Genomic DNA, 25,864 nt, shown 5'->3' on the forward strand with positions numbered 1-25,864 from the left:
TTTCCCAAGTTAGAAGAATTCCATGTATTTAAAGGGTGTGGGATTCTATTTGGTGACCCTGCACCAGCAGAGGCTGGTTCAGGAATGCCCACGGGGGAAAAGGCGCATCCACCTGACAGACACAGCTCCCATCTATGAACAGCCTGAAGCAAGCAACATGCGTTATCGGGAAGTGAAACAGTCTGAAGAAATAGGACACATCACGTTCCCAGACGGGAAGGCCAGTTCTCAAATGATGTCAGTTCTTCCCAAATTAAGGGAGTGCTACGACTCTAAGACACCCGTACGTATGTCATAACTTAATAAAGATGTTTGACAAACTGAGAGAATGACTTAACAATGGTAAATCTGACTGGCTGGCTAAAATTTTTTTTCTTTTTAACTTTGAGATAAGGATAGACTCACAAGAAGTAACAAAAATAGTACAGAAAGGTCTTGAATACCTGTCCCCCAGTGTCCCCAGTGGTGGCAGCCGAGGTTAGGTACGGGACACCAGTGGAAACCAGGAAATCAGGAGAAAACCTTGGAAACCAGGAGGCTGACCACGGCACACAGCAGTTCCCACTCAGCTACAGGCCTGACACAGAGCTCCCTGGGGCTTTGCAGGGACTCAACTCACAGCAAATACAGAGACAAGTCACCAGAGGACTGAAGTCAACTTTCTTAAGGTCTCATGTGAACATGAGTCATACTTATCAGACACTCAACAGGGAAGGGCTTTCTGAAACAAAAACTGGAGGAAAGGGAAATCTACCTATATTAAATTCTCTCTCTCTAAACACGCACACACGAATTAAACTTAAATGCAAACAACAGATTAGGAATAGCACAAACCCAGTGGGTAGCAGTTTTAAAACAGCTAAAACAGCCATGATTAGTAAAAACACCATGTTACTGCCTGCGGTGGGTGGAATGCTGCCCCCTCCCCCCAAAAATCTCTCCTACATAGCCTCATCTCTAGGACCTATGAATGTTGTCTTATATTTGGAAAAAGAGTCTCTGCAGATGCAATTAAATTAAGGATATTGAGATGAAGATATTCCTGGATTATCCGAAGGTCCCTAAATCTTTTGACAAGTGTCCTTGTAAGAGACACCCGGGGAGACAGAGAGGAGGCAATGTGACCAGCAGAGACTGCAGCGACACAAGCCAAGGGATACCTGAAGCCCCCAGAAGCTGGAAGCTGCAGAGAATGGTGTCTCCCCTAAAGCCATACCAAGCCACACGGCCCCCTACAGGACTGTTGACTTCTAGCCTCCAGAACTCTAAGAGAATAAACTTCGGGTGCTCTGTGTTAAGCCAACATGTTTACAGTAATTCGTTCAAGCAGCCACAGAAAGCTGATATTCTCCTCCCTGCAACGAATAACAGAATGGGTGAAGAACCTGCAATTCCATCATTCATTCCAAATATTGGCTGACAACAACTACTATGAAACGCCACATGAATTCTAGGGACTCGGAGATGAGCCAAACGGACACAGGGCTGTGTGTCACAGAGCTTGTCCCCATGGCTCTCGCCTGGCCTGGAAATGAGGCTGGCCATGTGCAGAAATACCCACTCAGCCAGTGCCCTTTCCAGCTGCTACCAGCCCATGATAGGACCAGTAGACACAAGGACGTACCGAGTCCCCATCCCCCTCAGGACGATGTGCTGGGCACACTTCTTGTCAGAGGGAGGAAGCACAAACCCCAAACTTTTGGCCTGCCCACTTGCCAGCTCAGAAGTTGCAACTCACAGAAGGGTCCTGCTGATCTAACCAACACACTTCTAGCTTTTTAAAAAAGTCAGATTTTTACCATACATTTCCTGGCTCCTAAGCCAACATTCCCTTAACAGCGAGGTAAAATGGAGCCTCACACACCCTAACTGGTTTTTCCAGTGTCCTCCACCTTCTTCCTTTCCTTCCAAGGAAAAATGTAGCCAGCTCCAGCATGAGGCCCAAGGCCCAAGTGCTCACCACCGTGGGTTTATGGGTGACCCAGAGCCCAATTAATACTGATCCGCAGCTCTGCAGGGCAACCCCAGCTCATGCTAACCGAAGGCTCCTCCTGCCCCGTCCAGGGCACTTTCTTGAGCTTGAATACAGAGTCTGGAATCAGTGCTAGTTAAGTGGGGTCCTAGGCCAGGGGCTAGGCCTCTACCTGCTGTGGAGACCTGACCCATGTGCTTCCTCACTGCCTCTGCCACCACCTGTCCTTGTCCCTTCTTCCTGTGTGCACACATTCTGGAGCCCCTCCCTCCCTGCCTGCCTCGAAGCCAACACTGCTAGGGCCAGGCTCACCTCCCCAAGCCAAGCTCTCACACAGGGTGGTGCCATCAGAAGGCCATGGTCCCTGCTCACACACACTGATGAGCAAGGTCACAAAAGTAGAACTGACCCGGGGCACAGGGGCACCTCTCTGCTCGGCCAGCATCATTGTGGGACATGGGTGGGAGCTACGGAGAGTGGGCTCTGGGAAGGCAGAGTATGTCTGTTTTGCTCACCACTGCACTGTTGACACACAGCAGGGATCACCAAGTGTGCAAACATGATTTCATATTCTTTACCATGCTGTTCTGTGCTACGACCATAGGGTTTGCAAACCTAAGACCCAGTCTCGCCTTCAAAGGCAGCAGTCTTCTGGAGTGTACCATACCACACAGGAAAAGCACTTACATAGGGCAGAATTTGGAAAATCTGTCTAAGAGACAACAAAGATCCAAAGTTGGGCAACACTCACAGAGAATGGGGAGGGAGGAAGGGTGACAAAGGTTTGAATCAGGAGATAACACTGGAGATGGACTTTGAAGAGTGTGCAGGACTTCTGTAGTGGAGGGGATGAATGAATGAGCAAGTAATCCCAAGCAAAGCTGAGGCAAGGTGGTGGGAGGGGAAAGGTGTGCCTCTGGGGAGCAAGAAGTAGCAGCTTCCATTCACTGGGTGCTTACATAATGACAAAGTCCTGCTTGGGATTAACTCACCCGAACCTAAGCATAAGTCAATAGCTCGAGACCGGGGCAGCTTAGGATCTTGAGCCCCACTGAGAGGAGGCAGCAGAGGGTCAGAGAGATTACCTGACTTGGGCAAGCTTGCACAACTAGGAAGTGGCAGAACCAGGAGCAGAAGCAGTCTTGTTTCCAGAACCTACCACATCCTCCCTGGTGGGGATCATTTGCTGGGCAGAGGCCATCTGTAGTTCTACATGATTCTCTCTCAGCTTCTCTCTTCTGGACGGTATCAGGTTCCCTCCTGCATCCGGACCGAAGTTTGCCTACAGCATCTCATGGCATAGAAACCTTCCCCATCCCAGGACAAGACAGGTTTTTTCCATCCTTCCTTCTTCTCTCTAGGATTAGCAATAAAGAGGATTCCTAGGATGACCAAGTCAACCTGCTGGGTGATCCTGGATATAGCATGTTGGCTCCATTTCCTAGTCTGTAAAATATTCTGTTTCCCAGGGCACCTGACTGGCTCAGTCGGTTAAGCATCTGCCATCGGTTCAGGTCATGATCCTGGGGGTCCTGGGATTGAGCCCTGTGTCAGGTTCCCGGCTCAGCAGGGAGTCTGCTTCTCTCTCCCCCTCTACCCATCCCTCTCATGTTCTTTCTCTCTCAAATAAATAAATAAAATCTTTTTTAAAATCCTATAAAAAATAGTCTGGTTCCCACATTCTAAATAACAATCTAGAAAGAAAAACAGGTACTACAGGAAATGAGAGGAAAAGCCTGTTCTAATTTTCCGAATTGTAAAATGTGGCAAAAGAAAAAGAAGTTGGTCCTAAAATCAAGGAAATAGGGTAGTAAGTAACTGTCATTTAGTTTCTGTACAGTTACATGTCAGAACACGGCCAAGCACGGCCCATTATGTGCACTATTTGATTTAGTTCTCTCAAGAGTCCTAGGAGGAAAACCCATTACTGCCCCCATATTACTGATGAGGAAATTAAAATTAAGGTCCAGAGAGGTTAAGAATCTTGGTGAAGATCCAAGGTGGGTCTGTCAGACTCCAAAGACTGATCACTTAGCCGAACTACTGCATTCAATCTCCAGCGGCTTCACAGGTCCCTTCTGATTCTAACATTCAAGGAGTCCGTCTATTATGCTTCCTCCTGAATTTCTTCATATTCATCTTATTTTATGACCCTCCCTCTCCCACACACTTAAAGCCTCCCCTTCCCTTACAGCTCAAATCCCAAATCCCTTCTGACCTCAGTTCCCAGAAGTCAGATGCACCTTCGAAGTCTGGTGGACACAGAACCACACTGTGGCATAAGGTCTGGTACTTGTTTCCTCATGATCAACTAGTCTCCCTGAAACACATATTCCTATTCCATTTAAAATACTCCAAAGAGATAAGCTTACAGAACCTAAAACTGTGTCATTTTTGGCATGGAAACGAACAGACCAAAAGAAAAGAATAAACCCAGAAACAGACTTTTAGATACTTGGAACCTGATCTAGGACAGTGAGAAAAAAAACACAGATTTTTTTTTTTTTTTAAAGATTTTTATTTATTTATTTATTTGTTTGACAGACAGAAAGGGAGCTGGGGGAATGGGAGAGAGAGAAGTTGGCTTCCCGCCTAGCAGGGAGCCCCAATGCAGGGATCATGACCTGAGCCAAAGACAGACACTTAACACCTGAGCCACCCAGATACTCCAAAACACAGACTTTTTAACAAGTGTGGGATACCTATTTGGGGGGGAAAAAAGTCCCTACCACACACCATGTATAATAAATTAATTCTAGGGGCGCCTGGGTGGCTCAGTGGGTTAAGCCTCTGCCTTCGGCTCAGGTCATGATCTCAGGGTCCTGGGATCGAGTCCCACATCAGGCTCTCTGCTCAGCGGGGAGCCTGCTTCCTACTCTCTCTCTGCCTGTCTCTCTGCCTATTTGTAATCTCTCTGTCAAATAAATAATAAATTAAAAATCTTTTAAAAAAATTAATTCTATGAATGAAAACCATAAAATAAAAGCAAAACCTTAACATTTCTAAAGAAAATATGAGAGTCTTTCATGACTGTGGGGTAGGAAATGATTTTTTGAAGTAGACACAAATACACAAAAGGAAAAATTATGTCTGTTTTGTTATACAGAAAACAATGCTAAAATTTATACTGAGACACTTGTGAAAATGCCAGGGGTGGGGTGCCTGGGTTGCTCAGTTGGCTGAGCATCTGACTCTTGGTTTCAGCTCAGGTCATGATCCCAGGCTTGTGGAATCAAGCCCCACATCATGCTCATGCTCAGTATGGAGTTTGCTTGTCCCTCTCCTCTGCTCCTCCCCCACACACTCATGCTCTCTCTCTCTCTCTCCCTCCCTCAGATCAATCTTAAAAAAGAAGGAAAAGGAAAGGGAAAAGTTGAAAAGGCAGAGGAGAGGAGAGGGGAGGGGAGGAGAGGGGGAAGAAGGGAGGGAAGAAAAGGGAAGGAAAAATGCATGCCAGGGGCGCTTTTAACAATTACATAGTCTCTTTAAGTGGAATGACCTGGAAAACTGAGCCATAATAATCACCTTATGGAAAGAGAAAATAATCAAGACACACACAAAGAGATGCTGGTCTCTACAAGCAGGCAGGATAAGCAAAGTAAGGTAAGATACCATCTTACATCCACTGGAGGGGTAAAAATTACATTCTGACAGTATAAAGCATTGATTACAATGCAGAGAATGGGTATTCTCAGGCACTGTTGACAAAGAGTATTATATTGATATAACCATTTTGGAGAAGTCTGGCAAGAAAGAGTTTCATTAAGGATATACAAACCCTTCAGTCAGGCAAATCCTATTCCAGGGGCATAGCCTAAAGAAGCGCCTGATGTGTGTTAGGAGACAGACAAAAATTGCTCCCCACAACCTCACTCATCATGGGGAAAAACTGTCAACAACCTATATACCCAGTACGAGGAAAAGAGATACGGTAATTCTTTTATTTGATTTAGAATGAGTTTCATTCTAACTGCACACAGCATTTAAAATGAGCACTCCATGTAGATGAGTAGAGAGACATACCAACACGGAGAAATCTCAAGAGTCGTAGTATTAAGCAAAGAAAGTAGGTACATGGTAAAGACACCTAGCTGGTTCAGTCAGTACAGCATGTGACTCTTGATCTCAAGGCTGTTTAGGTTCAAGACCCACAATGGGTGTAGAGATTACTTAAACATAATTTTTTTTAAAAGGTTTATGGGGACACATAAGAAACTACTCATGTAAACTCTGAAGACCAAAAAAAAAAATGATGCTGTTAGTTTTTATGGCTAACTACACAAGGAAGTAAAACATTTAAGAATCTGCATGGAGATTCCAACCCACACCAACATTTCAAACCAACACCAACTTCACAAGGGGTTTTTGCTTCCAAGGAGGGAGGAAAGGCTTCAGAAAGAGGTGAGGTCAGAAGCAAATTTGGCAAGGCTGAATGAAAACTACATTGGGCACATGAGTATTTGTTCTCTTGTCCTGTGTAGTATTCAATCGAAAGGAAATCCATACACACACACACACACACACACACACACACACACGACTGAGTGGCAGAAGGACACTTGGGGTGGCTGTCATCTGCGCTGCGTCCCTTGGACCCCAACACCGGGCAGTCACGGCGCCTGCCCCACCCCCCACCCGTGCAGTGTCAGTGACGTGCTGCACAGAGGATGTTCAGAGACACCGGCAGGCAGAGCCTTGACCACACTCATTTATTTACACACCACTCCCCAATTCTGGCACTCAAATAAACTGCCTGTAAGTGATGAGCCTATTTACTTAATCAAACCACTTTTTAGTTTTTAAACTGTGTACCGTAGCTGCGCACAGAAAATCATCAGCACTTACCATAAATAAATAGCAACTGAAAAATGAGAGAGAGAGATGCATCTCCCACGGTTCTTCTGCATACTCCCCAAATTCCTAGGGAAGCCAATCAGCACCACCCAGGTTTGGAGCCTGGGCTCATAGCTAGGCCCACCACTGAATCACTCCACTTGTGAGCCTCAGTTTCCCCATCTCCACAATGTGGACAACATGGTGCTTAAGGCAGAGGGCTGTTGGGAGGCCCTCACCCAGCAGTGAGCGGTGCACAGGTCTAGGGCTGGATCTCAGACCTCCCAGCGGTGAGAATGCTGGCAGACAGCACACCGCTGCAGGGCCTGCCAGCTGGTGGTGGTCCCTTCTTCAGCCTCCCCCAAAGCCATCAGGGCAATTCCCTCTGCCCCGGCCCCACGTTCTATGTTGGAGCTGTTCAAGGCCTTTTATTTATTTTTTTTTTTTAAAGATTTTATTTATTTATTTGACAGACAGAGATCACAAGTAGGCAGAGAGGCAGGCAGAGAGAGCGAGAAGGGGAAGCAGGCTCCCCGCTGCCCAGAGAGCCCGATGTGGGGCTCGATCCCAGGACCCCGGGATCATGACCTGAGTTGAAGGCAGAGGCTTTAACCCACTGAGCCACCCAGGCGCCCCTGTTCAAGGCCTTTTAAAAGCCAGCGGGAAGGAGCCCCAGGGTCAGCACCTGAAGATCCACACTAGGCCTCAGCAGGCAGCCCCCAGGCCAGCCCAGCCCAGCCCAGCCCAGCGAAGCTGAGGTCCCAGGAGCTGCATAAGCTGAAGGAGGGGAGGTCACAGGCTCCACATCCCCCTCCCCACCCTGACCCGCAGAGCCCCGGTGAGCCCTCCCACCTTGGAACTCCAGCTTTAGTCCTCAGGAGCAGTGAGGGGCCCCTCAGCTGGCCTGAGGCTCAGTAGGATGCTGGGCCACATCCCCAAGAATGGTTTGGACCCTGCCAACGGGCCCCGATGCCATTCCCAAGGGTGTAGAATCTTTCCTCTACTGCAACCTTAAGACTATGGCCAGCCTTGGCCCCTTACCCTTCCTCACCTCCACCTCACACCAGAAACAGCAGAAATGGAAAAAGGAGGGCAAGGACAATAGGGCATAGAACAGAAACCTGTTCCCCCAGAAGAGATGTGGCCACTTCACACTGCGCCCAGTCCGGACAAGCGCTCAACAGACCTTCGTTTTCTCTCTCTTCCCTCACAAGCCGTAATTTCTAATACCTTCTAGCTCAGACATCAGCCAACTTCCTCCCCAAAGGGCCAGACAGTAACTAGGTTCCGCCTCATGGGCCATAGGATAATCTGTCACAACTCCTTGACTCTGCCACTGTAACACGGAAGCAGCCATAAACATGGGAATGAAAGGGTGTGGGCTGTATTCCAGTAAAACTTTATTTATAGACATTGAAATCTGAATTCTTATATAACGTTCACTTTTTCTGCTGATCTCTTCCTCCCAACTTCTTTTGCGGCTTTCGCAGCTTTGCCCCTTGGCTTTCCTGCACAATGCCTAAGTCAGAGCTCCTCGACTGGACCAGAAGCTCTGAAGGAGAGAACAGCTACTCATTTACCTGAACCAGGTGTGTGCACACGCACACACACACACACACACACCCCCACCACCACCACCACCACCACAGCACTGGCATGGGACAGGCTTGTAATTAATGGTGGCAGAATTTGATACTAAATTCCCTAAAGCAGGTAACAGAGCTAGAACTAGTCAGCCAAAACAAGAAGAACGTGAAGACATGTCGGCCTCCCTGGTCAAAGAAATGCCAAGTGGCAGTAATGCCAAGCCGGTTTCATGTATCAGACTGCCAAAACTGTGACTGCTAGCGTCCCCACACGACAAAAATACAGGGCAGCCCACACACGTGCTGGAGATGGGAGCCTCCTGGACATTTTGACATACCCATCAATACTGAAGATACACACAGTCTATGACAGAAATGCCCCATTAAAAACTTGCTGAATAATACTCACACGTGATTACACTTTTTTTTTTTAATGTTCTACACATCCCTTTATTATCTGAGCCTAAGGTAACGCATCTCACAGTAGATAGAAAAGGACCCTTCCCAGGGCACCTGGGTGGCTGAATGGGTTAAAGCCTCTACCTCCGGCTCAGGTCATGATCCCAGGGTCCTGGGATCGAGCCCCACATCAGGCTCTCTGCTCGCCAGGGAGCCTGCTTCCTCCTCTCTCTCTGCCTGCCTCTCTGCCTACTTGTGATCTCTGTCAAATAAATAAATAAAATCTTAAAAAAAAAAAAAAGAAAGGAAAGGATCCCTCCATCTTAAATTCTTTTTTTTTTTTTTTAAGATTTTATTTATTTATTTGACAGAGACGCAATCAGAGAGGGAACACAACCAGGGGGAGTGAGAGAGAGAGAAGCAGTCTCCCTACTAAGCAGGGAACTTGATGTGGGGCTCGAACCCAGGACCCTGGGATCATGACCTGAGCCAAAGGCAGATGCTTAACGACTGAGCCACCCATGCACCCCCTTTCCCTCTTAAATTCTATACATCTTAAGCATTAACTTTGTGGAAGACGGAATATACAACACGTGAATTTGAAAAACATACAAGACAAAGAGTAGAGAGTGCCTCGTACTGTTCCGGACATGTAACAGATACATCCACAGTGACAGTGATTAGTATTTTTTCTTCATCTGTCAGGCCAGTACCCAATACCCAACCAGAGAGACAGGCATTTGGGGAAAACAGTCTTTATCCACCAAGCAGAACACCAAACACATGCAGGTGAGGGCAGATACGGGGAGGTTCCTTCAAGGAGGGAGACCACCCTGAAAACCCACAGGACAATACGACTGTGCCCATTTTAGAGGTGAGGATACCAAGGTCTAGAGAGGTAATGATGTGCCCCAGGTGATGCCGCAAGTTAATGGCAAAAACTCAGAAGCCTGTGACCTGGCCTAGGACAAGAGACGGGAGGGCAGCTGGGGTCAGGTCAGATGCCCTGGAGTTGAGCCTGGACCTTCCCACGTCCTGGCAAATTCTTGAACCTCCCTGCATCTTCCCCTCATCTGCGAATGGTTGTGCGATTAAAGGAGAGAGCGCGCCTCCGGCCCGGCACACAGCAAGCCCTCCACGCGCTCCACCAGCACTGGCTACCACCAGCACTTGCAAAGGAGCACGAGACAGGCTCCCAGGCTCTCAGCCCCATCCCTGCACTTCCCACCGTATTCAGCTGTAACACAGATGGGCCCCTCCAGCCCTCAGGACAGCTCCACACACCCAGGGACCCGGCCACCCAAGGCCACCCAAGGTCACACAGTCAGGAGGCAACCCAACTGGGACCCGACCTGGGACGACTCCACCAGGGCCTCTTCCCGGCTGTCTGGGGGAGGAGCGGGTAGGGACAGCTGCCCAAAGCAGGCCCCACCCTGCCTGCCTCCCCCAGCGCCCTGCCTGCTGGTGCCGTGACTGAGCAGCGGTGCCCTGGCTGAGCAGCTCTGCCCAGCGAGCGGAACCCTGCGCAGGGCCTCCTGCCCGGATCACAGTGTTCCCAAGAACAAGAGGCAATTGCCCGGGGCCGGCCAAGATTTAAGGCTTGTTTACTTTCCAACAGTACTGCTTTGGGTAATTAATGCTACATAAAACATGATGGAGGCCATCACTGCCTCAGAGGTGGGAGTGCTGGCCACCACCAACGCAGTAGTCCCGACAGGTGCAGGGAGCCCAAGTCCACTTACATAGGGCCCGGCACAGGGCGCTTGTCCCATCCCCGCCGGTGTGTGCTATCGTGCGCATGTGTCAGCACGAAGCACTCAACACCGGCAGGCTTCCATGAAAAGGCTTTGCCATCCACACACTCAGGTCTTGATCGTGATGGCCTGCTGCCTGTGTGACCTTGGGCAGGGCACTTAATCTCACAGCCACTGCAGTCAGGGACCAGGCACCCTGCCCAGCACACAATGGTTCCCTTCCATACGGACAGTAAGTATGTGTGTGTATATACAGAAGTAAAGGTCTCCATGTCTCAGGAACTCTCCAGAGAAGGAACTGCTCCCAGGGCTGGAGCAGGGAAAATGCAAGACGCTCGTCTCATCTCCGGCATCTTGCAAGTGCCGAAATCAAGGACAGCCTCAGAAAAAGGACAGAGGCACGTCAAGGCAACACAGAGGCCAATCTGAAGGAGCTCCCACCAGCCACTGCTGGAACAAACTGGGCAAGAACAGAGAAACAATGATGCTGAGTTTTAACACAGGGAATAAAGTAAATATTCACAAGTCCATACTGATGTAATAAATAAGTGAATGCATAAATTAATGGTAAAGAAGAAAAAGCTCCTTCTTATAGGAGTGTTCTATATGCTAGGAAAGGGATGCAGAAAGAGACAAACAGAAAATGACCACTAAGCTAATGCTACACTAAAAACTGATGCAAAAAATGACCAATTACTGGGTGCCACAACAGTGGGCACAGGTTTGAGGATAATCAAGACATCAGCATAGTCTCCAATTATTCTCCCCACCCCAAGATATTTATTGATTACAAAGGGGAAAATACCAACTTTGCAGCGAAGAAACCTAGCAGCCCCCCTTAAGTCACCAAGGTTAGCACCACCAGCCAGGAGACAGATCAGCATCACGAGCCCCTGTAAACAATGCACGAGCTGGGGCACAATGCCAGTTCTGCAGCAGCCTTCCCAAAAAGGCAAACCTCAATCTCACTATTTAAAAACATCAGACAAACCAAAATTGAAGGCATTCTAGCAAATAACTAAGCAGTAAAAGCACCAGTAAGCACTCTTTAAGCATGAAGGTCATGGAAGACAAGGGAAGACTAAGGGATTGTCACTGATTACAGGGGATTAAAGGGACATGACAACAAAATGCCACATGAGGGGTGCCTGGGGGGCTCAGTCATTTAAGTGTCCGACTCTTCATTCAGCTCAGGTGGTGATCTCAGGATCGTGAGATCAAGGCAGTAACACTGGGGCTCATGCTCACCAGAGTCTGCTTCTCTCCCTCTCCCTCACCACCCCGCACTCTCTCTCAAATAAGTATTTTTTTAAATGCCATGTGAAATCCTGACTTGGATCCTGAGCAGAAAAGGGACAGCACTCGAGACACTGGTAAAGTGTAAGACTGTATTCCACCAATGTAAGTACCTGGATTCAACCACGACCATGTTTGTATATGATATTTTATGGGAAGCTAGGCAAAGGGTACCTAAGAATCCTGGTACTGTTTGACACTTTGTACCTCTTAATCCCCGTTGACACTTTAAGTATAAAATTATTCTCTTCTCCCTCCCCAAAACGCTCTGGATGCCCGAGTTCTGTGGACAGCAGACCTAGGTGCGACCCAGGGGTGGTCTCGCTCGTAAGCACTGCTGGCTGATTCTAAACCAGGGGCCTCTGGGCCCTGGGACATTTGCTAAGCATTTTCTAAAAAATGCCTGATATGCTCTCAGTACTGGGCATAGCATCTCTTTTTCCTATTTTGTTTCCTATTTGGTTATTGTTGGTTCACAGGAAATTCACTAATTTGTATGTTGAGCTTGTATCCAGCTACACTGCTGAACTGAATCCTGAATCTATTATAATGAGCAATATTTAAATGCAGACTGTCAACCCAGTTTGAGTTAACTAGTAAATTTGACGGTAAGGTAAATTAAATGGTAACTGTATACGGTTCAACGTTAATACAATGATTCTTGCAGATTAATAAGCAAAAGAACAACAGAAAAATGAGCAATGGATATAAATGGCCAGTTTTTTGTGAAAGAAATGTAAAGGCTTATAAACATGTAAAAAGATGTTCAGTCACACCCATAATACTTATTAGAAATTAAGTAAATGCAAATTAAAATAAGGAGCTTGGGGTGCCTAGTTGGCTCAGCTGGTTAAGCATCCAACTCTTGATCTCAGCTCAGGTCTTCACCTCAGGAGCCCAAGTTCAAACTCCGTGTTGGGCTCCATGCCCATGGAGCCTACTTAGAAAAACATAAAAATAAAAAATAAAGCAAGGAGCTTACTTCCTATGTGCATAGTAGAATGGTCTGAAAGGTTGACAACCCAGAGCCCAGACATGGATGTAGAGAAACAGGCACCCTCCTGCTCAGGTGCTAAGGATATGAACGTAAATTACTAGAACAAAGGACAGTAAAGAGTAGAAATCCCAATCTCTAAGATAAGGCCAGAACTGTGACTCACTCGGGCACCTCCCTCTGAGCCCTGCCCTGCACCACATCCTGGGCTGAGGTGTTCACGTGCCCTTTATTGGCCAAGATTTTGGAGGTAGGAGCCAGACTTCCTGGTCATTCACATTCCGACCCCCTGACACCTGGCCCTGAGCAGCCCCATTTTGTGTCTCAGCCTCTGGTGAGATGAAGGACTTTGCAGTCCCTGTTCATGCAGCCCCAAGACAACCTGGGCCTCTTCTCTCCCCTTACCCACCCAGGCCTTCCAGAAGAGCCTGTATCTAGGACTGAGCTCCAGGAACAAACTATTCCACTTCAGCCTCTGCTTACAGGGTGGAGAAAGGGAGAGGGTGGGAGCAGCCATGCTTACCGAGAGGCCAGCTCTCGGGCCACATCTCAGCCAGGTGAGCATGAGACCTGGCCAGGCCAACCGTTCCTTCCCTGGGAATGCCAAACCAGAGCCAGGGAAATGACAGCACCGGCCCCTCTGGGTGGCTAGGCTGAGGATTTATATTCTCAGAAGCTCTTGGTGGTCTTACCGTCTGCCCTCTGGCTATGGAAGCAAGGAAGTTGGGAGGCACAGAGAAATAAGGCAGATCCCCGGAGAAAAAGAGCCAAGAGAGTCATAGAATTCTCATGGTATTCAAGCCTCCGGCTTTAGTTTGCTCCTGTGGCCTGGCTCTAGCCATGCCTTGAGGTTCCCTGCTCTGTGATGCTGGCAGACGGCCAACAGTGGCCACCAGAAGAGACCTTATACCATCCAAGAGATGGCCAATGACAAGTGCCGGATGGGGGGAAACCAAACCTACATGCTCCTACCAACACAACAGGGGGCAACTGCTCTGGGAAATGGTCTGGCCTCTAAAAGTTAAACGGAATCCCAGTAGGACCCAGAAATTCTGCTCCTAGATACATTCATAAGGGAAATGGAAATACAGGTCCACGCAAACACTTGCACGTGAATGTTCACAGCAGCCTGTTCGTAACAGGCTAAGAGGCGGAAACAACCCAAACACCCACTCACCAAAGAATGGATGATTAATATCAGGTGTGCCCGTACTGTGGAGTATTATTCAGCAATGAAAAAGAATGCAGTTCTGAATCAAGCTACAGCATGGACGACCCTTGAAAACATTATGCTAAGAGTGCCTGGCTGGCTCAGGTGCTGCAGTGTGCGACTCTTAATCTCAGGGTCGTTGAGTTCCTGTCCCACACTGGGTGTATGTAGAGATGACTTAAATATCAAATCCTTAAAAAAAAAAAAATTATGCTAAGTGAAGGAAGTCAGTCACAAAAGACCGCCATTTGTACAATGCCATTTATATGAAGTATTCACAACAGGCAACTTCTTAGAAAGCAGCGAGTGGCTGCCTCTGGCTGGGGGAGGGGAGAAGGGAGATAAGGAAGACCAACTGCTTGCTAATAGGTACAGAGCTTCTTTTAAGAGGGACAAAGTGTTCTTAAATTAGTGGTGGTGGCTGTGTCATATGTGTAGCTGAATATATTTAAAGCCGAGGATTGTGTACTTTAAATGGGTGGATTATATGGTATGTGAATTGCATCCCAATAAAACTGTAAAAACAGAGACCAGATTGAAGTACCACTCTGTGACCTGGGGCAAGTCACACAGCCTCTTCTCTGGGCCTCAGTTTACTCACCTATAACACAGGGGGAGATTAGGCTAGATCAGCACTTTTCAAACTTTAATATATGTCCTAAATGATCCATTAACTTATTAATAGTGCAGGTTCTAATTCAGTTGTCCTGCAGTAGACCCAAGATTCTTTTTTTTTTCTTTTTAAGATTTTTATGAGAGAGCGCCCGCACAAGCAGGGGGAGCAGCAGGCAGAGGGAGAAGCATGCTCGCCACTGAGCAAGGAGCCTGATGTGAGACTCAATCCCAGGTCCCTGGGATCATGACCTGAGCCCACGGCAGACACTTAACCAACTGAGCCACCCAGGCATGCCAAGATTCTTTATTTGTAACAAGCTTTCAGATGATGCTGGTTCGTGGAGCACATTTTCAGTAGCAAGGCAGAGATGAGATCTTTGGCCTCTCAACCCTGATTCCTTTAGAAATCAACTCTTTGCCCACCTCTGTGAATTCCAAGAGCATGTGCAGTCCTTCCCATTTAAGACTCATAGGGTCTTCTAACCAGCCACACGGAAGCTTCTGGGGCATGAACACTGGCTAGAGTGGCAGAAAAGATTAACAACCTCCCAAGTCTGCTTGAGCAGAGAGCACTCAGCTGGGCACAGGTGAGGTTCTCAAGCTACAAGCCAAGAGTCGGGCAGGACCCACATTTGCCCTGCAAGATCCAATCCCCTGTTTCTAGAAAGGAGGAGGTGGAGAACAGCAATGCTCTCAACACAATGGCAAACAAACCCTTGCACACCTAAGCATCAATCTTTGGGGTACTTAGTGAAAAGCCATTCCCGCCCTACCCATTTTTGTCACAGTAGGAACTATGAACTCCAAGAGCCTCTGACGTTGATGACCCAAGGACCAAATACCACCCTTCAGCTACTCCTGAGAGAAGACAGGATTACACTTGAAGATAACGTCAAGGGCACACTATACATGCTGACAAGTTGATGTTTTCCTCCAGACCTCAGTTTCCCCATCAATAAGGGTTGAATAAGATGCCCATCAAGGTACCCATGGGTGAAAGCAGAACGTAGGAAGAAAGACCACCTGGCCATCTCTGGCCTCCAACCAAGATAACACCAACCCACCCAAGCAATGCGTCTCTTTGCTGGAGAGCTTTGCAAGAAGAGTATCCAACAGGGACCTGATGGAGGGACACAGAGCCCTGAGAAATATGAGGTAGGAACACCAGTTTCTAAGTAAGACCAAGAACATTTTTCCATCTCCCAGTGACCTCTATAGACTCTGAAACTGTCAAGCCCAGGGAGGGCGGGGGAGAGTTCTGGGCTCACACCTGGCCCTGTCCTAGCAGGATGACGAGGCAGAAACGTTTCATCTTTACTTGGGCCTCCTTCCTTCTCTTGTGAAATAAAGGGGTTGGAACAATCATAGCAGCTACTTGGGTGGGGGGGGGGCTCCTTTGAAACCAGACGAATGCAAAACACCTTCATTCAGAGCAGAGAATCTGCACACATTCTTCTAAGTCATAATTCTAACCATAGTTCAGTGGCCCCCAAAACCTGACTCAGGGGCCATTTTGCAAAGAATGAAGTGGTTCTTCCTACCTGGCCTACCTTCCTGCTCTCCTCCCCTCTGAACAGCCATGGGGAGGGAACGGCCAAACGTAGCAGCGGCAGGTATTCACATTTACTGAGACCCAGGGATCTGGTGGCATTTCAGTAGGATTACCTTCCTACGGCATACCACACAAGCTCTAACCTTTTCCACCTGTGCGTTGGCCAGAGCAAAGTCCGTTAACCCCGGTACCCATCCCTCAGCCTCACTGATGGTCTGTTCCCACTGCCAAGCACTTGTTGGCTTTAGGGGTAGGACACTCAGGGCCCTGGCTGGCAGCTATAGCCCAGAGGCAGACCGCAGTGCCCTCGGGGGCCAGGGAGAGTCCGCCAGTGTCCACAGAAGTGTCAGGGCTGCTGGCCACGTGGCAGCTGGGCAGTGCTCTGATGAGCTGGTCTGAATTATGGGCACAAGGATCAAGTCTGTTTGGGTGCCCCCTGGAAATTGTGGTTATGTGCTACTTTGATTTTACACTCAAGCAAGGTACACTGCAGGAAACAAGCTAGCCCAAAGATTTTCTGCCCAAGTGAAAGAATTTGTCAAGTCGGTGAGCAGATGAACTGTATTATGGAAGCCTGCCGGGCCCTCCCTGCAGTGGGTGGGACAAGTCCTCCTGCCTGGCAGCACATGGCAAAGATACAGACAGCTGCACCTCTTCCCTGGGGAACAGGGCAGACCTCCCTGAGAGCAGAAAAGCGAGTCCCCCAGAATTTCATCCCATGGAGTGATGACGGCTCGCCTGGAAGGACAGACATGGTCACTCACAGAGACATCAATACCCTTCTAGTCCCAAGTGACTGAGGCCAAAAACACCTTAAAGACATCTCCAAAGAACGCTAAACATCAATGGAAAGAATGAACAGTTCTGATGCAATTGGTCAGCTTTAGGAAAGCCAAAAGCATCCTTGCCCACGGAGACGCTAAAGAAGAGAAAAGAGGGCAGCAGAAAGAACAAAGTGACCGCGGGGCACCTGGGTGGCTCAGTGGGTTCAGCATCTGACTCTTGGTTTTGGCTCAGGCCATGATCTCAGGGTTGAGGGATCCAGCCCCACATGGGGCTTCCTGCTCAGGGAGGGAGTCTGACTGAGATTCTCTCTCCCTCTGCCCCTCCCCTCCACCTACTCCCCAACCCCCATGCACTTGAGAGCCATTTCTCTCAAATAAAATAAATCTTTAAAAAAAAAAAAAAAAAAAAAGGAAGGGCACCTGAGTGGCTCAGTCAGCTGAGCATCTGCCTTCCACTTAGGTCATGATCCTGGAGTCCTAGGATGGAGCCCATGTCTTCCTTCCCCTGCTTCTCCATCTCCTCTGGCCCGCAGTCCCCCAGCCCCCGCCCAGCCTCATGCACTCCTGCACTCTCTACAAATAAAATCTTTAAAAAAATAAAAAATAAATAAAAGAATAAAGTGACCACAAACCCACAAAGAGAACAGAAGAGGGATGATAAAGGGAGCCAGCTGCAATCTCTGAGATGATCCCCCCCTCCTTAGAGAAGATTACAGGAATGACAGCAATGCGGCATCCGGCAGAAAGTCAGAAAACAGATACCAAGATGATCAGAGGTCATTTTGAAGAAACTCAACGACGCTATTAACAACGTTTCCCTAAAAGGTCTAGAGAGAGAAAACCCCGAGTACTTCACAAGGGACATGATGAAAACCGCGCACCTAGCGCGTGCAGTTCAAAGCGTCTGCCTGCAGTGTGGAAATGGGGTGGTGGGGGTGGGGAGGCACGACAACACACCACAGGACCTGGGAGAGCTCCAGCTGCCCCAACACCCTCACATGCACTCTGCAGAGAATCATGGGGAAAGGCACGTGCTGCTGAGAACCAGGGAAGCTTCCCTAGGTGCACAAGAAGGGTCAGGAAGACGGTCAGAGACCAGCTCCCGTGTGCCAACAGCTCAGCAAATGGGCTGGTGGTTGTGCAGACAGAGAAAGCTCCGTCCTGGAAGAAAACAAATGGCTGAATTCAAGTCCAAGAGGTAGCTTTTTTCAAGCAGCTCCTTGGCGACCGCTCTTCCACAGGCAGCCCAGGGCGGCGCCCAAGGTCACCTACTAAATGAACCTTGCTCTGTCCTCTGGGGCCTCGCTGACCCCAGAGGACAGAGCAAGTGTGCCTTTCATATGCAAATCAACCAATCAGACAGGACACCACACCACACTGCCTCCTCCAAGGGCTTTAGCCCACCCCGTCCCCACCTGAACAACTCCAGGGCCAGGGACCAACGGGACTGGCCCTAGGCACCAGAGCCATTCCTAGGCCTCTTTGCTCAGCCTCACCCATTCCTTCCCCTGGACACAACAGAGGCTCTCGTCCAAGTCTCCCCCTCAATCTCTCTGCCTCTCAACCCACCCTGGTGCTTCCCTGCGGAGCCCTGCATGGAGGGTGCCCCCTCCTCTGGAGAGCAGGGACAAACACGCTATCTTTCAATGGCAATTGTCTCCTTATCTGTCGGCCTCACAATGCCTGAAAAACAAGAAAACCTGCATTGTAAATCGATTTGGCCATCTCCCAGCATCATCCCCCTCGGGAACTGGAGGGGTCAGCCGGGAAGGTGGGACCCAGGGTGCTGGGCAGAATGGACCTGCAGGGCCATCCTCTGAGCCCCTGCAAGCGTGGCGGGGCATCTGAGCTGTCTTCCTGCTCTCAGTGCACTCTGAGCCCTAAGTCCTTTAATTGTGTCCCCAACATGAGGCTGCATTGTTCTCCTTTCTGATACAGTGCTTCCAGAATATGGATGGTATGAACATCATTCTTTTTTTGTTTAAAGATTGTATTATTTCAGAGACAGTGCACGGGTGGGGGAGGCTGTGGAGAGGCAGAGGGAACCCAACACAGGGCTCGATCCCAGGACCCCGGGATCCTGAACTGAGCTGAGCTGAAGGCAGGCGCTGAGCTAACTGAAACCACCCTGGTACCCCTAACATAATTCTTGTGAATATTATCATTCCCAGTTCATTGGACACTCTGGAATCAGACTGTATAAATGTTACATGTTAATTAATGGTCCATTCAAGTCTGATATAACCAGGGGACCTCTGAAACACTAAAAATCCTTTCTCTATGCTGTGAGCTGAGATAAGCAATCTGTACAACTAACCTCATATTCATTTCAATAAATGTTCGTTGGTTGGAAAATCAAACAAACAAACAACAAAAAAAATACAATCAGCAACCACACTCCTGGCTGGCTCACTTATTAGTATTTTTATTAGTTTAGTCATTCACAGATGAATAATGAGGAACTAACATTTGGGAAAGCATTTGTTCCTTATTTTGGTTTTTATTTTTTTTCTTTTTAACCTGTGTTACCACGCCATTTATAAAATTCTTTGCTGATTAAACATTTCTAAATTTTGTGTACCCAAAATAAAGTGACCTTGTGTAGCAAAAACAAACAAAAAATAGCAGCAAGTATTTCATTTAATTCCCAAAACAACACCCGAAGCGGGTGTTAGGTCTTCCACAGAAAACACAGGCTGACAACAGGTTCAGTGAGCTAGGAAAGAACTCTACAGAGCCAGAACCAGAACCGGGGCACATCTGATTAGAAAATTCCCAAATTTTATCTGCCACCGAGTTTCAAAGAAAGGATAAATAATAGTGTCATCCAAACTGATGTTACCAAGAAGGAGACGGACTTTTTTAAATTTAACAACACATGCTGGGTATCTTTGACGGACACAAGGATCTGCCCTGTGCTTTTCCCAGCTGCCTAGTGTTCTACTATAGGAAAGTTCCACATGCAATCAGTTAAGGTGGGACAATGTGATTAATAGAGGGGGATTCCCCCTGCCTTCCTTACATCCAACATGAAGGCCAAAGTGCCAAACACTTGGGCAAAACATTTTTTTAAAAAAACAGGTGAATAAATTAAAATCCTGAAGTAGAGAAGCCCTTTCCCATATGGGACATGAGGGACATGAGAAAACACAAAAAGAAATCAAGGCAAAATCCAATAACCTGACCCCATAAAAATTATTAAAACTTACACTGTATAAAAGAATAAGCAAATGAATGAAAAAATGAATGAAGTAAATGAAAACGTGGGGAAAATTTTTTTTTAAAGATTTGTTTACTTGAGGGCCACCTGGGTAGCTCAGTCTTGGTTAAGCATCTACCTTCGCTCAGGTCAGGACATTATCTCAAGGTCCCTGGATGAGCCCGGTGTGAGGATCCCCATGTAGAGCAGAGTCTGTTTCTCCTTCTGCCTCTCCTCTCCTCTCCTCTCCCCTGCTCGTGCCCTTTCTCCCTCTCTCTCCCTCTCAAATAAATGAATAAAATCTTAAAAAAAAAAAAAAAAAAAAGATTTGAGAGCGCCTGTGTGTGCATGCAGGTCGAGGGGAAAAGGGAAGGGGAGAAAGGGAATCCCCAGCGGACTCCCTGCTGAGGGTGGAGCCCTGCACGGAGGCTAGATAGATCCCAGGACGCCAAGATCATGCCCTGAGCCAAAATCAAGAGTCAGCCAGCCATTCAACGTCCTGAGACATTCAGGTGCCCCTAGAAAAATATTTCTAACCCATCATCTCAAATATGAAAAGAGCCTATACAAATAAACAAGGATAAAAATCTCACCTGAAAAATAATGTATCACATGAAAAGCAAACAGAACAGTAATAACCAAATAACATAAAAATTATTTATATTCAAGGGCGCCTGGGTGTCTCAGTCAGTTAAGCCCCTGCCTTCAGCTCAGGTCATGATCCCAGGGTCCTGGGATCCAGTCCTGCATCGGGCTCCTTGCTCAGCAGGGAGGCTTCTGTCTCTGCCTCTCCGACTGCCTCTCTGCCTGCTTGTGCTAGCTCTCTCTGACAAATAAAATCTTTAAATTAGGAATAAAAAACAAAATCTTTAAAAAATATGTACATATATATTCAATATCACCAAGGAAATGAAACTACAACAGGAATACCTTGAACTTTCCCCAGCACTTTAAGGTTTTCCACTTAGAAGGTTTTGGCAAAGGTAAAGACATTTCCTCATTCATTCACACAAGTCACATAGGCTGGGCACTGAGCTAGGAATGGCAGTGAACAAGGTCTCTGCCTTCAAGGACTACATATTTCAGGTGTGGAAGAAAGGAGGACTACATGATAAAGCAGGAGGAAATAAACAATTACTCAATACTTACTGTCTGTAAAAGTACAAATAAGTACACCTTCATTGCAGGGCAATATGGCAGGATCTATCAAAATGTTGTACTGGCAATTACATTTCTAGGTATTTATCCTGCAGATATTCTCGCCCTTGCTTAAGCACAATATGTGTACATGCAAGTTCACTGGAGTGCTGGGTTAATTCTGGAAAAAAAAAAAAAAAATGGAAACAAGCCTAATGTTCCTCAACAGAACAAATTACAGGACACTCATACAATGGATCATAATGTAACTAGTAAAGATCAACTTTTGCTTTTTAGTTTTATAAGGTACCCACATGGAATGAAATATTTGGTTTGGGGAGGAAAAAGAAGAGTATGTAAGTTGCTGAAAATACATAGTATGACCCCATTTCTTAGGTCAGGAAACAAAGGTGTTGGTGAGGATTCGAAGAAAGGGGAACCCTCCTACACTGTTGGTGGGAATGCAAGCTGGTGCAGTCACACTGGAAAACAGCATGGAGGTTCCTCAAAAAGTTGAAAATAGAGCTACCCTATGACCCAGCAACTGCACTACTGGGTATTTACCCCAAAGATACAAATTTAGTGATCTGAAGGGGCACGTGCACCCGAATGTTTATAGCAGCAATGTCCACAATAGCCAAACTATGGAAAAAACCTAGATGTCCATAAACAGATGAATGGATAAAGATGTGAGATCTATATATATAGATAGATATAAAGATAATGGAATACTATGCAGCCATCAAATATGGAAATCTTGCCATCTGCAACAACGTGGATGGAACTAGAGGTTATTGTGCTCAGTGAAACAAATCAATCAGAGAGAGACAATTGTATGTTCACACTCATATGCGGAATTTAAGAAACAAAACAGGATCATAGCGTACAAGAGGAAAAATAAAACAAGATGAAATCGGGAGACAAACCACAAGTGACTTTTTTTTAGTTTTTAAAATATTTTATTTATTTATTTGACAGACAAGATCACAAGTAGGCAGAGAGGCAGGCAGAGAGAGAGGGGGAAGCAGGCTCCCCGCTGAGCAGAGAGCCGGATGCGGTACTTGATCCCAGGACCCTAGGGTCATGACCTGAGCTGAAGGCAGAGGCTCCAACCCACTGAGCCACCCAGGAGCCCCACAAGTGACTCTTAATCATAGGAAACAAACTGAGGGGTTGCTGGAGGAGAGGGGGGTAGAGGGGGGATGGGTAACTGGGCGATGGACATTAAGGAGGGCACATGATATAATGAGCACTGGGTATTCTAGAAGACTGATGAATCACACCGAACTCTACCTCTGAAACCAATAATACATTATATGTTAATAAACTGAATTTAAATTTTAAAAAGAAAAACTCCAGAAATAAAAATAAAATTTTAAAAAAATTAAAACAAGTTTAAAAAAACAAAAAAAGAAAGGGGCATGGACCACCTGGGTGGCTCAGCTGGTTAAGCATCTGATTCTTGATTTCAGCTGAGGTCATGATCTCGGGGTTGCAAAATTGAGACCTGAGGCAGGGCTCCATGCTGAACGTGGAGCCTGCTTGGGTTTCTCCCTCTTCTTCTGCCCCTTCCCTGCCCCACTCATGCATGTGGGCGCACACAGTCTCACTAAAAAGAAAAGGGGGGGCACACACATTTCTATTAAGTACATATGCCTGTACGTCCATACAATTAAACATATGTGGGTTAATGTAGAACTAAGAAAAATCTGGGAAGTGAGATTATGTAGAACTTTCTAGAGCATAAATTTCTGTACCTTTGGAATTCCAAGAATGCGCCACTTTTTCTTTTTTTTAAGATTTTATTTATTTATTTGAGAGAGAATGAGTGAGAGAGAGCATGAGAGAGGAGAAGGTCAGAGGGAGAAGCAGACTCCCCAAAGAGCTGGGAGCCTGATGCGGGACTCGATCCTGGAAGTGCGGGATCATGACCTGAGCGGAAGGCAGTTGCCCAACCAACTGAGCCACCCAGGCGCCCCGAATGTGCCACTTTTTTACTCAGGAAAAGAAGGGGAAAAAAGCATTTGAAAAAAATAATGTATTTAAGGATCACTTGGCTCAGTTTATATTCCCAAACATCAGGCTAAAAATTAATCTGGAAAGAAATCGTCAGCTATGTTGAGAGTGTAAACAAGTAACCCTTTGCCTCAGCCCTTAAATTCAAAGTCATGGATATAACTGAGAGAGGAGGCAACCTAACTGTGCTTACTACCTGCCAGACACTTATTACTCACTTGATTCTCGAGGCAACACACAAATGAAACATCCCAATTCCCTATGTGAGGAATCTGAGGCTTCTAGAGATTAAGTGACTTCCAGGGAATAGGAGCTGGTAAAAAGGCAGCGGCTGTCTGTCCTTGCCTGGGAGCAGGAAGACAGGACTTCCCTGCCCTGAGTTCTTATCTCTCTGGCCATTCCCTCAGGTCACTGTGGGTGGAGGACGTGTGGGGAGGGAGGGGGGAAGGCAACTGATTAAAGTTTTCTGTTTCAGGAGGCATTTTCTACCCCTTCCAGTCTTTCACAGTTATCTTTCTCATCCACCCTCAGAACTGCGTGAGAAGTAGCAGGAACAGGCACGGCTCCCAGAAATGCCCAGCAGGGGGGGAAAAAGTATCTCCCCTTCCAGAACTACGTTTGTTATCACATCACACTACTCAACCACTCCCTAGGCTCGCCTAATTGCAAGACAGAAGAGAAAAGCAGATTTCACCTCTCAGCCTATCTGTAAAATGGGAATAATACCTTTTGAGAGAATTATTCAAGAGAGAACATCAGAAAGCGTAAATTCTACAGGGCCAAACAAAGGATCACATGAAAGGCTGAGGATCCAAGCAAAGTAATCCCAATGAAACAGCTCCCATCAACAGAGAAAGGTCCACAAAGTTAAAGACAGTATTTTAACAGCCCGGTAGTAAACATCTTCTCCCAGTTATGTCCATTATCTTGTTGTGTACAGTGAATGAAGAATAGGAAGGTTCAGAAGGCCTTCCTGGCTTTAATCTGTCTCAGAGCTACCACCTTGCAGTTCCAAAAGGTACAATTCTTAGTTCTAGAACCAACCCTGTATTGTTAATCTTTGAATTAGGAAAAGAGTAAAAACAGTAAAAAATTTCAAAGTCCCAATTTGATAACCTTAACTTCCAAAATGTTGATTTCCAAAATATCCTTGTTAACTTCCAAATATGCCATATATATATATATATATATATATATATATGCACACACACACACATACATACATATATACGGTATTAAAGTAAACAAGGGTCTACTTTATTATTAATAATGGCCGATTTGTGAGTGCTTCCTATGTGCCGGACACCATTTTTGGTGCTCTCCAGGCATTAACCCATTTTAATCACACATCAGCATTTACTCTGTAAAGATCTTATTTCCTCCATCTTACAAATGACAAATGGAAGACACTGAGAGAGTAGGTGACTTGCCTAGGTGGCTGCCCAACAGCTCAGCCTCAGCAAGGCAGCTGGGGCCCTTAACCATCTGGTCTACCACTCCAGCCACATCATTCACACTTTTTGTGTTCTCTGAACCTCAGCCATCCTAAACCACTCAGGGTTCTCTGGACAGAGTATGCTTAACTGCACCCCCATTTCCCATCCCCCCAACCCTGCGCGCGCGCGCACACACACACACACACACATACACACACATACACACACAGACTGCATTCTTGCTTTTGCTTGTGGCTTTTCTTCTCAATGAACCATCCTCTCCTTCCAAAGGACAGAAGTTTCATTCCATGAATGAATGAAAGTAAGATTTCTTTAAGAATCCATGACTACATTTAAGATCCAAGAGTTCTTTGGAAGGAGATACCAAAAGCTTCCTGTGTAAAAAGCCATTCTTAGGAAGCTGTTCCTTATCTCCAAGCCAGAATTCCCCACACAGATTGCCTGGGGTTCTCTTTTCTCTCTTCTCCCTGACTCCTCCCCCACCGCACACTTCTAGCCCTTCCTTCTGGCTCCAGCTTTCAGGAAAGATCTGGCCAATGACAAAAAGGTTGCTCTGGGACGTTGCAGACCTCCACACAATAGCGGCCGGCCACCCATTCCTTAGTACTTCATGTGCGAAGAAGAGGGCATACTTTGTTTTACACACTGTTTTCACCACGTAAAAAGTTAGCCACCGGGCTTGATGAGATAACGCACTGGCCTGACTCTGCACTGAGAAGTGAACATCCGATGGTTTCAAGGTCTTACAGAACATCCCTTCATGTTTTCAGAGAACTTTAGAAACACCATTACAAGGAAGAACATATGGCAGGGCCTCATAGAAATAGTGTAATAGACATCATAGAGCCAATGCAATAAAAAACCAAATACTATTAATAGCTAACTCTTCAATTAACCAATAAGGTTTTGACTGATTTGATAAAACTATTGTTTTGAACTGAATCAATGACCATTTGTCATATGACATAGAAGTAGAGGTACTTTAAATAAGATATGCTGAAAAAGGGGCGCCTGGGTGGCTCAGTGGTTAAAGCCTCTGCCTTCGGCTCAGGTCGTGAT

General features: G+C 46.8%; 1 protein-coding gene across 1 annotated transcript in view; it reads right to left on the reverse strand.

The window, feature by feature from the left end:
* Nucleotides 1-25,864, reverse strand: part of LOC111144130 (transcription factor CP2 like 1) — a 57,575-nt gene that overhangs the window by 23,359 nt on the left and 8,352 nt on the right. The gene's annotated exons all lie outside the window — the stretch shown is intronic.

This window comes from Enhydra lutris, unplaced genomic scaffold, assembly GCF_002288905.1.
Source record: "Enhydra lutris kenyoni isolate GAN:26980312 unplaced genomic scaffold, ASM228890v2 scaffoldscaffold1, whole genome shotgun sequence".
Lineage (NCBI taxonomy): Eukaryota > Metazoa > Chordata > Mammalia > Carnivora > Mustelidae > Enhydra > Enhydra lutris.